The sequence below is a fragment of the Panthera uncia genome, chromosome B4, assembly GCF_023721935.1.
Source record: "Panthera uncia isolate 11264 chromosome B4, Puncia_PCG_1.0, whole genome shotgun sequence".
Classification (NCBI taxonomy): domain Eukaryota; kingdom Metazoa; phylum Chordata; class Mammalia; order Carnivora; family Felidae; genus Panthera; species Panthera uncia.
Window position 1 is genome coordinate 658,815 of NC_064809.1, and position 13,754 is coordinate 672,568.

The 13,754-nt window shown below is 49.5% G+C and overlaps 1 long non-coding RNA gene across 1 annotated transcript in view; it reads right to left on the reverse strand.

The window, feature by feature from the left end:
* The window catches only part of LOC125919952 (uncharacterized), a 170,084-nt gene extending 164,022 nt beyond the window's left edge, over positions 1-6,062 (reverse strand). Inside the window, exon 1 of the long non-coding RNA XR_007456886.1 lies at positions 4,297-6,062. This is a non-coding gene — a long non-coding RNA (uncharacterized LOC125919952). The remainder of the gene's footprint in view (positions 1-4,296) is intronic.
* Between the last annotated feature and the right edge of the window lie 7,692 nt (positions 6,063-13,754).

The window sequence follows — 13,754 nt, forward strand, 5'->3', positions numbered from 1 at the left end:
ATACCCATCACCCACCCTCCCCTTCCTCCCACCCCCCCCATCAACCCTCAGTTTGTTCTCAGTTTTTAAGAGTGGAGGCCATCTTTGAAACACTAGTCCTCGGTCTTCCTGACACTGGCCTCGCTGAAATAAATTCCTTTCCTATCTCACCACTACTCACTTCTCTGCCTTTGGATTCTGTCAGCGGCAAGGGGCCAAAACCTTGGGTGTTGGGGACCCCCAGAGCCAGGTGTACTTGCACCCCTGTGCCCCCGCTATAGCAACGTATGGTTTCTTAATTATAGAACTATTTAGTTTTTCTGCATACAGCCGGTGCTGCAACAGGCTTGCAGAGCCTCCGTACGCGTGGCCCCATGTGGGGAAGCATTGGCACAGCCACGAAAGGTCAGCCAAAAGCCTGGGAAGAGTGTTACGATTTTCCAGAGGCCAACAAAACTGGCGATGCCTAGACAACTGGAAGTTTGTTCAAGGTGTCTTGCTCAAAACAGGTCCTTTCCAAAGGTTGTCAAGGATTCAGACAGTCTGGACCCCTCCCCACCCACACCCCCCCCCCATATATGACAGCTATGGGTCAGAAAGAAGACAGAAGGGAGGAGGAAGAGAGGACTGAACTTAGGGTTTACAACAAAGGCATAAATGGAAATTAAATACAGGCCTCTGGTTATCTCAGAGACCAAGTTAGTCTAAATTACAAGTAGCAACATTCACACTTAATTCTGAGCCTACAGGTGATCTGGAACCACTCCATTAGAAGGATAAATCGAAAGAGAAAGTCAATTCACAATGCAGAATAATGACTCAGCCAGACTAACCAAATTAGTATAATCTACTAAAAGTCAAATCGTATCTTTCTTTAAGATTGGGTTATTCTGCAGCTCGGGGGCAATTTCAGATTTAAGATAAACTAGAAAATGATCTTGTTTCCCTTCGTTCTGATAACCACGGCCCTCGTGAGTCCAAAGCAGAGCAGCTTTCCTGGCTTACAGAACAGGTGCAACCCAGCTATGCACAAATGACCCAAAGACAGAATGAATGCTCCATGTCCTGTCCCAACAAGTCACGGGACTTCTAACAGTAGTGGCACTCTCGCAAGACAAGTCTATGGTAAACACACAGCACATGGGGCGCCTGGGGGGCTCAGTCGGTTCAGCGTCCGACTTTGGCTCAGGTCATGATCTCACGTCTCATGAGTTCGAGCCCCACGTCAGGCTCTGTGCTGACAGCTCAGAGCCTGGAGCCTGCTTTGGATTCTGTGTCTCCCTCTCTCTCTGCCCCTAACCCACTTGCATTCTCTCTCAAAAACAAACATTAAAATTATATATATATATATATATATACACACATATATGTATGTGTATATATGTATATATGGGGGGGAGGGAGGAGGGGGGGGGGGGGGGGGGGGAGAGAGAGAGAGAGGGGGAGGGAGGGAGGGAGGGAGAGAGAAATATCTCTAAACACACAGCACAGAAAACCACCTTGGCACTGGCATTTATTTAACAAGAGAAGTCATCAAGGGTCTCTGATACCAGAACATTTATCTTTATTAATGAAGAGCTACATGTATTCTAACCAAGGAAATGGGAAGTTGTACTGTCCAAAAATACTCAAATGGCCCACATTCTAGGAAAGGGCCTACATGCCTGTATATGCACACTGTTTAAGCACCAGCTTAAATACATTCAAAATTCTGATGCAAACAGGAATAATCAGGGAATAGGGGAGGGTGTAACTAGTGAAAAGAAAACTGGATGTTTTAGAAAATTTCTTGAGACAGTATCCCCAGGATAGCCAGGTATCACAAAAATCTTACCTGTTTTAAACACGGTTATTCCTGCCAACATTTACCTGGATTAAGACTTACTTATATATACAGCAAAGGAAGCTGGAAGCTTTGTCCTGATTTTTTAATTTTTTAATGTTTACTTGTTCTTTGACAGAGAGTGAGAGAGCATGGGCCAAGGAGGGACAGAGAGAGGGAGACACAAGATTCCGAGGCAGCTCCAGGCTCTGAGCGGTCAGCACAGAGCCCAACACAGGGCTCCTACTCGCAAACCGCAAGATAATGACCTGAGCCAAAGTCAGACGCTTAACCAACTGAGCCACCCAGGCGCCCATGTCCCGATTTCACTTATGAGTGGAATCTAAAAAAACAAATGAACAAAATGGAGACATAGTAAAGAACTGGGTGTTGTCAGTGGGCCGGGGGGGGGGGGGGGGAGTACACACTTCTAGCTATAAAACAAGTCTTTGCAGGGAGGAGAAGTCAACAGAGACTACAGTCAATACCGTAATAACTCTGGCAACAGAGGAGACTACAGTTATCATGGTGAGCATTTCATAATGCGTAGAATTGTCAAATCATTATGTTGTACCGTGCGCCCGAAACTCATATAGCATTGTATGTCAACCATACTTCAATTAAAAAAAGATTTGCCCAGGGGCGCCTGGGTGGCGCAGTCGGTTAAGCGTCCGACTTCAGCCAGGTCACGATCTCGCGGTCCGTGAGTTCGAGCCCCGCGTCAGGCTCCGGGCTGATGGCTCGGAGCCTGGAGCCTGTTTCCGATTCTGTGTCTCCCTCTCTCTCTGCCCCTCCCCAGTTCATGCTCTGTCTCTCTCTGTCCCAAAAATAATAAATAAAAAACGTTGAAAAAAAAAAAAAAAAAAAAAAAAGATTTGCCCTAACAAGATTCTCTAATCACTAGATTATCTTCACAATTATGAGTAACCACTAAATAGCTTCCTCTCAAGGATCCCAAACTAAAAATAGGAGAACAAAAGAAAGCCACATCCTGACGACTTTATTAAGCAGATTATAGTTATGAAAATAAAGGATGTTTGAGGCTACATTCCTAAAATATCCTTCGAAGAACTGTACCAGCTGGCAATGGTTACATCAGGTGAAAGAAATATTCAGGTTCTATGGGAGTAAATAGGTCTTAAAAACCACGGATACCATGAAACCTGTCATCTTTTAAAAAATCGTATTTGCTACTTTGGACCTGGTTAACGTTCTCCATGAGGGTGGGCCTGGGGTCAGGGAGGCGGGAGTGAAAACCAGGGTCAGGAAGGGCTTGAAGGGCAAAGCAGGCTGACGCGGACCTAACCCCCAGCCACCTGGCTTCGAGCAAGCTCCCGAGCAGGGTGGCTTCTCAGGAGGCACGTGTAACTCGGGTCAGGAGTGCTGAGAAAGTGGCGCCTAGAGCGGGGGCCTAGCGCACAGAGGGCAACCGGTTGGCGCAGATAGAGGGACCGCCCGCATCCAAACCGAGCTCCGTCTGCAACGTCAGATTTCACCGTCCAAACTGTGCACCACCCGTTCCTACTGACAAGACTCCAATTCTCTGGGGACCAGAGAGAAGCACGGCTCGGTAGGTGTGGCCCTCAGCCCCGCAAGAGCTGGGGATCAGAAGGGGCACTCGGAGTGAGAGTTCTCTACCTGAAGCTAGAAACCGATCGCCTCCTGAGCGACTGCTGGCGGCTTAAACACAATCGACGCCCTCCTGGTTGGTAACGGGGAAGCTGAGAGGTCACCCTTTCCTTGTAGAGACGCTGAAGACACTACTCCTGGATCCTCACTTAGAAGACTTTTCCCCAGACACAGGACCAAGAATTAACAGCATGGTCTCTTGACCAAAACAATGAAGATTTCTGACAAAAATCACACACGCAGCCTCCTGGTTCTAACGGATGCAGAACAGAAAGGTTAGCCTCTGCAGAGGGGCTGCGTTTTCTGTCCACCTGCCACGAGAGGGGAGTTGCGAACACACAGAAAACGTGCAGGGTCGTGTAACGGACACCCTTGTATCCGCCCCTGGGCGGCAGATTCAATTTTAAACGCCGAGTCGGGGAGGCAGCCCGCTAAGACAATGTCCGGAGTGAACCCGCCCCATCACCGCCAAGCAGGGCGAGGACGTGAGCGTCCTCCCCGGCTCGCGGCTTCAGGAGGGACGGCCACCGCCGGGCCCCCCGCCCCAGAGCACCCGCGGGCGCCACAGAGCTCCTCTATCGGAGCCCAGATCAAAGGCCGGATCCCCAGGCGTGGTTCACGGGAAAGGCAGTCCCACAGTCGAGGATACCGAGAACCGTCAGGAAGACGCTACTAATGAGCTTCTAAACATGAGCAATCTAGTCTCCTCGTCTGTTCAAAGAGGAGGTCATCCCCTCAGAAACTGTTTTAAAAGGACTCAAACCCATCAATACAAAGCCTCCAAGGCACCAAGGAATTACGAAGTTGACTTCGCACCCCAGTTTCCAGGAACGTTAGCGTTCCCAGTGCTGTGCGGCCCACACTACCTTGTGAGCCACCCGTCTCCGGTGACAGCACTCCCAACCAGCGGCCGGTCACCTGCCCAACGGCCACGGAACGCGCCCACCCGCGCAATCCGCCCTGCACATTCCTTTCCCAAGGCCTTGCCCTCTCGAAGCACGGGACGCAGAACAGAACACCGTCAGAGCGCCCCTTTCGCTCACACGCTTTCCATCAAGGGCAGACCTCACCCAGAATCCTATTTGTGCCAAACACTAAACAAAGTCATCAAACAAAGTCAAGGCTACTTCCTGCCTGGGTCCAGGGCCAGATCTTCCTAATACAAGGGAAGAATTCTAAATTACCAACTGTCATAAATCCCTTCCTCATCGGGGATCTAAATAATAACTGCTCACATCTACATATGAAAAAAGAAAAGCAAATTCTACTTTTCATATTTGTGTACAAGTGAGAGAAAAACGTCTCAAAGTCTGCACGCTGATATCAACAGCAAAACAGCCCCAAGGGCGAGTGCTCGTGTGACTGCGTCCTGCTGTGGTCCACGGGGAAAGCGTGGCCATCAAAGGAGGCCTAGAGTCACCTGTGCTAAAAAGCGAACTGAACTCGCAATCCACCCGCAAAACCTTATTTTTACCGAATTTCCTGACATGGTATCACACCACCGCAGTAACTTGTGGCCGTGGAGGGACAGTACAACGCACATTAGTAACAAAGTTTCAGTCCTGGAAAGCTGGTAGGCTATTTCCTGAATTTTAAAGGTGTGTATTTTAACGACTTAAATTTAATCATGCCCTTGCTTAAGGAGTGCCTTAAAGACTGCTTTATGTTACTAAATCTCACCAGCTCTTAACATCCACTATGTTGGAATACAAGAATTGTTTTGAAGCCTGGTCACACTCACTTAATCTAGCACAAAGCCCATCTGTACCTTGTTTCATGTTACTTTTAAATAGTCATTGTATATAATTGAAGCCACAACTTTGAGATAGCATTAAGTCCACGTGGTACCAGGGTGGGGGAGCTGCCTAAAAACCCTACCCCTAGTTTTTATTTTAAAAGCAGCTTATGAAAACAGGAAAAGTAAAAGATGCTCATGAGAGCCGACACACAAACCGAAACAGTGCTCAATCCATGTGACTGGCAAGGCAAGTGTGCAGGCCAAAGCCCCAAAACGTCACAGATGTCATCACACAGGGTGAAGCCCTCGGGCGTTCAGCAAGCGGGGCACAGGGCCATCCCCACAGCAACCCTGCCCATCCCCAATGCCAAGCTCTGAATCTTGGGAGGGGCCTGGCCTCTCAGAACGACCCGAGGCCCACAGAGTCTCACCTGTGGGGCTTGTCAAACGATATCTGTACTCACGAATCACCAGACACAGGGCATGAGAAGGGACGTTCAGCCCAGCACCTCCCCACATGCTGAAGGCTGACGAACACGCGTGTCCAGAAGAAAGAGTCCCAAAGTCACAGCCAGTGGGGCTCTGAGCCTCGTCATCAGGGGGCAGATCCAGGCCACTCCTCCAGGAAGCTTTGGGAATAACTCCAACTGGAAGCCCAACGCAGTGCAGAGACGCGGTGGGACTAGAACTTATGTGGGACGTGCTTCCCAGGAACACCCGGGCCAGAACATAAGTAGGACGTGCTTCCCAGGAACACCTGGGCCAGAACGTAAGTAGGACGTGCTTCCCAGGAACACCTGGACCAGAACCTAAATAGGATGTGCCTCTCCTACTTCCCCCCCAAAAAATAGGCTTAAAGGTGTACTGACCAAAGAGCCCATCAGGAAGGAAGAAGTTTTGTCTTTAAAAAGGGGGGGGGGGGGGCATTGGGGTGCCTGGGTGGCTCAGTCGGTTAAAGCGTCCGACTTCAGCTCAGGTCACGATCTCGCGGTCCATGAGTTTGAGCCCCGCGTCGGGCTCTGGGCTGATGGCTCAGAGCCTGGAGCCTGTTTCCGATTCTGTGTCTCCCTCTCTCTCTGTCCCTGCGCCGTTCATGCTCTGTCTCTCTCTGTCTCAAAAATAAATAAAACGTTAAAAAAAATTTAAAAAAAAGGGGGGGGGGCATTAGGCTCTGACACTATTGGTTCACAGCAAGTGCTCAGGTAACATCAGTTAAGAAGTGTGCCCTCCCACACCCTCCTTCCACTTCTGTTCTCACAAGGCTGCTCAGAAGTCACTCTAACCTCAGTCCACCTGGATAAACTCACTCACGGCGGCCAGGGCCAACAAGCACCAGGTGCTCTAGCCCAGTGGACACACCTGGGGACAGAAAGCAGACCCGGATGTTTACCAAGCAGATAACACGTCATCACCTCACTGAGCCTCGATACCACCCCGGAGGTAGGGTCAGGTGCTCCCCCTGACAGCTGAGGAAACTGAGGCTAGGGAGACGAGCCAGCTCACCCAGGATGGGCCCACACATCCTCTCCACCTGGACGGAGATCAGGAAGAGGTCTTCTCAACAGACACACCTCAAGATCCTCCCACAAAGCCCTACAAATAGGATTTAGGAAAACATCCAAAGAGATTCAGGAAGCATAGAAGAAGGTCATCCATAAGTTAAAAATGGAATTTTGTGCTCTGAATTCCCACTCTACTAAAATCCAGCCCCCTCCAGCTGATGGCTCCTTAGCAAACTTGTCCTTTCTAAAGCACGTGGCCAACTAAAATATTTCATCTGTTCCTTTCCTCTGACAAGAGCAGGCTTTGCAACTGCTCTTAAATATACTTGACATCCTTACCTGAGGATTTGTAAGCTACATTTTGTCAGCATACAGGTAACTGTCACACCGAAGTGACTGGCCATGCTCTGTCTGCAACACAAGAGGTAATCTCTAGGGGCGCCTGGGTGGCTCAGTCGGTTGAGCATCCGGCTTCGGCTCAGGTCACGATCTCGCGGTCTGTGAGTTCGAGCCCCGCATCGGGCTCTGTGCTGATGGCTCAGAGCCTGCAGCCTGCTTCAGATCCTGTGTCTCCCTCTCTCTCTGCCCCTCCCCTGCTCATGCTCTGTTTCTCTCTGTCAAAAATCAATAAACATTAAAAAAATTTTTTTAAGAAGTAATCTCTATCTGTGTTAACTTATTCATGAAGCAGCTTCGGAATCTCCCCAGAAGGTTAATTAATAACAATACAGTTTACATTTCCGTTTTCATTTCAGGTAGAGCAGCCTACAAAGTCTATTTTTCCCAAGAAGTATCTCTTGATACTTCCTCAGAAAGACCATCAGGGTGAATCCGTGCCAACTTCCTCTTTATCGAGAAGGGAATTTCAGCTTGGCGAAGAGGGGGAACAGGGGATAACACAGGATTCAAAATAGATGCTCCTGTGTTTCTCGAGAGTGCCGAGAAACACTCAGGGTACGTGGCTCCGGGTCAGAATGAGAGCACGATCAGACCTCCCACATCAGGGGACAAAAGTGTGCTCGCTAAAGAAACTCTGGGACATGTTGGCCTCCCCCTCTGCAGGCTTTCATTTGTCCCATGCACTCCTGGCACAGGGCAAGCCCCACCCGTGTGAGGTCTGGTCACAACACAAGCAGAACCCTTCCTGCGCTCTTGGAACCAGGTGTTCCTCGGCACAGGACCACGTCCCCAGAGCAGGAGCCATAGCTGTGAACGCCTTCCTCCCAAACCAGACACTCAGCCCTGAGCCAGGTGGATCTGAAGCTTACACGTAATTTTTAAATAGCTTAAAAGTTATTAAATGTGTTATTAAATTATTAAATGACTTGACTAACCAGATAATTGAGTTAAAAAAATTAGCTGTTCACAATTGTGAATAAGTATGTGAGGAATCCTCTCTCTGGAGCTGACAGAACTAGATTGGATCTGGCCCGTGGGCTCCAATCTTTTCATTAGGACACAGATTTCCAACCCAATCAGCAAACACCCAACTTACAACCATCAGCCCAGAAGAAAAAGACATACTTCTAACCTGGTATCAATCACAGAATCCCTTCACTTCTCTTTATCTTGGATAGTTTGGTCTTTTTTTTTTTTTTTTTTTCTGATTTTTAATACCCACTGGACAAAGCCCTTCAGTAAGGAACGCTCTCGATTTGCAAAGCACACAGCACAGAGAGCCCATTTTACTCTCCAGGATTTTCAACAGCAACAGCACTGACTAGCAGCCTCCTCCCCCGAGGGGACTGCTTGCTGCCGTGTTATCTTTTACAACTCAGGACCTTTGCGCTTCCCCACTTTGTCTCGAGGGATTATTAACATTAAAAACCCCAATTGGGTCCAGAAGAAAGGAGTGCACTTTATGTGTGTTCGGAGGACAAACACTGGTATCTCCGGCATGCTGACTCCTACTTTCTTACCCCACACCAGCTGGGGTTCCCAGAGCCTCCTCTTTGAGAGCGCTATTTATTATCATCACCAGCAAACGGAAGCAATTACTTCTTTTGAGACATGACAAGTTTTTGACACTCTTAGCAGAAAAGAACAGAGCACTGGTAACAATAGGTCATCTCTGAATGGCAAGAAGGAAGGAAGGAAGGAAGGGAGGAAAGAAAGGAGGGAGGGAGGGAAAGAAAGAAAGAAAGAAAGAAAAGAAAAGAAGGAAAGAGAAAGAAAGAAAAGAAATAACACAAAAGAAGGAAGAATAGAGAGAAAGAAAGAGAAAGAAGGAAAGAAAATCACAAAAAACTCAAGTTGGAGACCTTGACAGCAGAGGTGGAGAAGGAGAGAGCGAAGCATCAGGGGAGCGCCAACCCTGTAAAGCGTCCAGAAATCCACCGCGGCGCCCAAGGCGCATGTTACAACAGATCAAACGTCCCCCGCTCCCAGGGTCAACAGCGATACGCAAAACCAAGTCAAGTACCTGCAGCCAAGAATTTGATTCTTCTTCAGCATGCTTGAGCGATTATGACAAGGACTGGAAATGAGCTTAATAATATAGGATTTGAACTACTGAGTCAGCCTATAGATATAGGCCATCAAAACGAAGATTATTCAACACATTCTCTTTACCATCCAGAAGAATACAACTCATCCCATAAATCACTGCTTAAAAAAAAAAAAAAATAAAAAAAAAAAGAAAACCAGCTCTAAAAAAAGCGACAACCCATGTGAAAACGGCTGGGATGAGGAAGAGGCAGAGAGTGACTCATAACATCCAACAGCTTGTAGCCTCCAAACCATAACAAGAGTATAAAACCAGTGGGCCCAGTATAAAACAAAATAGAGTCATTGTTACCGCTTTGACCTCATAAAGCTCAGATCTAGGCGTAACTACAGCACTGCAAATATGTTATGAGCACTCAGAACAATTTTACAGGTCTATGCCTTTAATGTGTGCGTGTTTACTCTTCCAGCTTCCGGGCTAAATCTGACATCTATATTTATTCATCGAGAAAAGAACATTCAAATTTAACTATTTTCCTAACTCTGAAGAACTCTTATAATTTAAATCCACACATTTCAAATCCCACACATATCAACGCTGCCATTTTGTAAATATTTTTTTTAAATACAGGTAACAATATTGTGGGTTTATCATGCCAAGCATTCCATTTCATTCACCACAATACTTATAGCTATTTGACAACTTTGAGGCAGATGTAACAAAGTAAACAAATTCTGTCACCAAATTTGAGGTCTGATTCAGGGTGGGGTCCACGTGGCCTCACAGCTGTCATTTCCCCACTCTGGAGACCCCTCCCTTCCTCTCCTCCAATGACAACAAATTATCAATGAGCGCCTGAAGGAAAACAGTTTTTCCACACACTTGTTCTGAAGAGTCAACTATATCCTTTCAATGAGGGTAACGTACACAAAGTGTGGGTCGCATTAGAGATGGCCGGGCCTCACAGCTTTGGAGGGTGGTCCTAAGGTGTCAGCCAGGGCAGAGCCCTGAAGTCTGTAGAGGGGGGCCTCCGAGAACACAGGGGTAGGACTCGAGTTCCAGAGCTAAGTGCCTCTCTTATCTTGTGCCCAACGGCCCCGAAAATGCCACACTGAAAGTCAACAAACATTCCGACTGGCCATCCCTTTCAGATTTTATTCTTTGGTGACAGGAATGTGCATATGAACTGCTCGCCCGCAATTACTTAAAAAAAAAAAAAAAGTCATTGGCCCCTTGACCGACACAAAGAACCGACGTTAGATTACCTTTCACTTGCCTCCTTAGGTAGCTACTCACTAAGAAAGTGTCCCACCAGACTCTGCTCCAGATCCTAACAGGTAAAGTAATTTGGTGTATTAATTAGCAAAGCAGAGCATGAACTGAGTAACCCCATAAGCAAAAATTAGGAAGTGAGCAAAGTAACAACAACCACAAAATGTAGAACGTGGATTTCTTAAAACCTGCTCTTCTACAAACACCAACCAATTTTCACAGGCTGTATCGGGAGGTGGTTTCCCTAAGTTCTACCAAAATAAGAATTCAGCCAGTCCTGGGGGAGAGAAGGCCTCCATCTGTGGCAAGCGCAGGGTACACACAGACCGGGACACAACCATCAGGGAACACACAAACGTATTGCTACATTTCGATCAACAACTGAAAATTTTTTTAAGACCTGAGTCTTTTTTAAGTTTTCCGTTTCTTCTCTACTTTTCTTGGTGTTTCCATTTAAAGTTTTTCCTTAAGCCAAATGAAATTATTTGGGGGCCTTCTTAAAGCCAAATAGGAAAAACGCACCATTCCAAAAGGTGAGATGTCGCAAAGGGGAGGGAAGAGGAAATGACTGAGGGGAGAGGAGCCTCGGCCGGTCACCCCACCTGGTGCCCTGCAGCCAGCCAGCTCACCGGCATCTCCCCTGCAGGCCCGTGTTTGAGCAGACGGACATGGCCCACACCCACGACTCTACCCAGACATGTGGACCGGAGGCTGTCAGTGCCCCGAGGAGGGGCCGCCTGCCACATCTCCCCACAGAAAACTCCTGCACTTTGCTGACGATGCCGGTCTACAGTGAGAGGCTTTCCCCAGCGAGGGAGGCACAGGGTAGTCACACACAGCGGAAAGAAAAAAGGAGGCAACCAGCAGAGCAGGACGGAAAAATCGGAGTTCTGAAGCTTGAGAAGTCAATCTGCAACCCTTTAACAGTGACCCTAGAAAACAACACAGCACCAGCATCCGTAACAACGCCCAGCAGACAGCACAAACCCATACTGCACCGGTGCAGAGAAGTCCACACCGAGACTCCCATTAGGGGCTGGCAGGCCATACAGGAACGTGTTTCTTCAATCTATATACACGTTGTTTTCCACCCTCCTCAGCAGGAACCGAGCACTGGAGATTGCACGTGTTTCCATAATATTTTCTGATATTACAATAAAATGATGAAGACTAACTCACAGAATTCTCTCCACATGAATCATGACCGAGGGTTAAATGTGATCAGAGTTGTTTGAACATTTCACTTTGCAAGCGGATGTGCTGAGGGAGTTTTAAGTTCCACGATGTAAAAAGACAGATTTCTGACCCTTCCAATCTTTGGCTTCTCTGATGCAATACTGAAAAACAAGTTGATTCACCAATTTAAGCCAGAACAACTACTCTATGTGGTTACAAGACCCGAAATTCCAAAGAAGACTCCACCAGTTCAGCATGAACAAAGCAAGTCAAACACGACACGGCTAACGAGCCAGGGCAGAGGGGGTAGGGCTGGACAGGTCAGTGCACCAACCCTCTTGTTTCATTCTTCAGTGTTCAGGCCAAGTCTCACAAGGCTTACACAGAAAGACAATAATGTACTTCCCATATGCAGACACATACCCCTCTCTCCGCCCTGACACCCAATGGGAAGTTGACGAAGCCCCTTTGAAAAACCTGTACAGACAGAAGGTGTTCACGGAGAATCAGACTGAGCAACCCTTGGTCTAAAGTGTTTTTGCCACCCTCTGGTCAGCGGGAACAAGAGTGATGACTGGTGACAGGTGAGTGTCATCTAACAGGTAAGCGTGCCCCCAGGTTCGGGTGCCTAAGCCACAGCCCCGTGCAGCACGGGGCCAGGACACATGTCCTCAGCACTGTCCCAGACTCGAGGAGCAAACGCAAGCTGATGTCCAGGCTGACGGGGGAGATGGCGCAATCCTGTGGAGCTCAGACGGCTTCCCACTTTGCTAACACAGATGGGGTACCGACACAAAATGTCAGGGGAACGCAGACACAGCAAAAGCGTGTGGGGGTAAAGCACGAATGTCAGGGTCCCATAAGGAATACTGAGCGGGGCAAACATGACTAGGGCCGGCGGGGGGGGGGCCTCAAAGTGGGGCGAACCCCATCTAAACACTGACAAAATCGCAGAACTTGGGCAAATACTTTCCAGTGGAGACTCCATCCGTTCAAGCAATCTGCCCACACCGCACACTTTATCCACCAGTTTGAGTCTAAATATTGTTCTCAGCAGGCTACTCCTCGTGTGCCCTGCCTTGGGGTCCTGGGAGGCACTAGCAAAGCCCTCTCGCCTTCCAGCAGCCAGAATAGTGTCTGCTGAGCACACACAGTCCAGGAAACAGCCTCCTCTCCTCCCACGGGGCTGCTTCACATTACAGAACATTACAGTGCCCTGCAGAACCCCAAGTTTGAAACAGAAAAATAGAAAGGCGTCCAGTGCCTGTAACCCTGAAAAGACAGTTAACACGACACCACAGCCCCCACGCCAATCCCTCCCTTGCCCTGAACGTGTTAAAAAGGAAAACATAAAGTCAACATTAGCTCCTCCCTGCCGATGAAAATTGGCACGAGTGAACGTGCGTTCTGGCTCCCCGCCCTAACAGAACCGTTACACACGCGCGCACACACTCACACACACAAAAGTTCACCAGGCCGAAGGGCCCCAAATGTAAATTCAAAGCCGGCCGGCCTGTCCCCACCCCACATCATGGGGTGGCCTCTGCAGGGCGAGCCGGGGACACGAAATACATATTAAACACTTCACATTTCGGAACTTTGGTGGTTCCTTTCTTGAGAGGCCGCAAAACGCGACCTAAACTTATGACAGTTGAGCACATGACCCCGCCACTAACAGCAGATGAGAAGCCGCATCTAACACTCCGTGCGGTCCCTGTAGCAAATCTGTCACCAGTGTGGATGTGCGAGATGAGCGCGCGACAGCAGAGCTGCTGCGGGGGGGTTGGGGGGGGGGGCCGGCCGCGGCCCCCGCCCTGCCCAGCACGACACACGGAACAATAGTGCGCGCCCCGCGCCGCCTCCAGCCCCCAAGTGCAACGCCAAGTTTCGCGTTAGAACCAGGCCGGCCGGCACCCCAGGCCGCGCGACGCGGACGTGTCCCCAGCGCCGGCCGCGGGGCGAGCGCACGGACGCGCACCAAGGACACGGCTCCCCGCCAGGCGGGCGACCCGCGGCCCAGGTTCCCCCCCCACACGGCTCAGCCCCCCCCCCGCCCCCCGCGCCCCGCGCCCCCCGTCACCGCCCCAGGCCCCGCCGCAGCGCGGACACCCGCAGGCACCCGCAGCGCAGGGGACCCGGGCCCGGGGCGGGAACAGGGCCGCGCGCACCCCCGCCCGGCGCCCCCCGCCC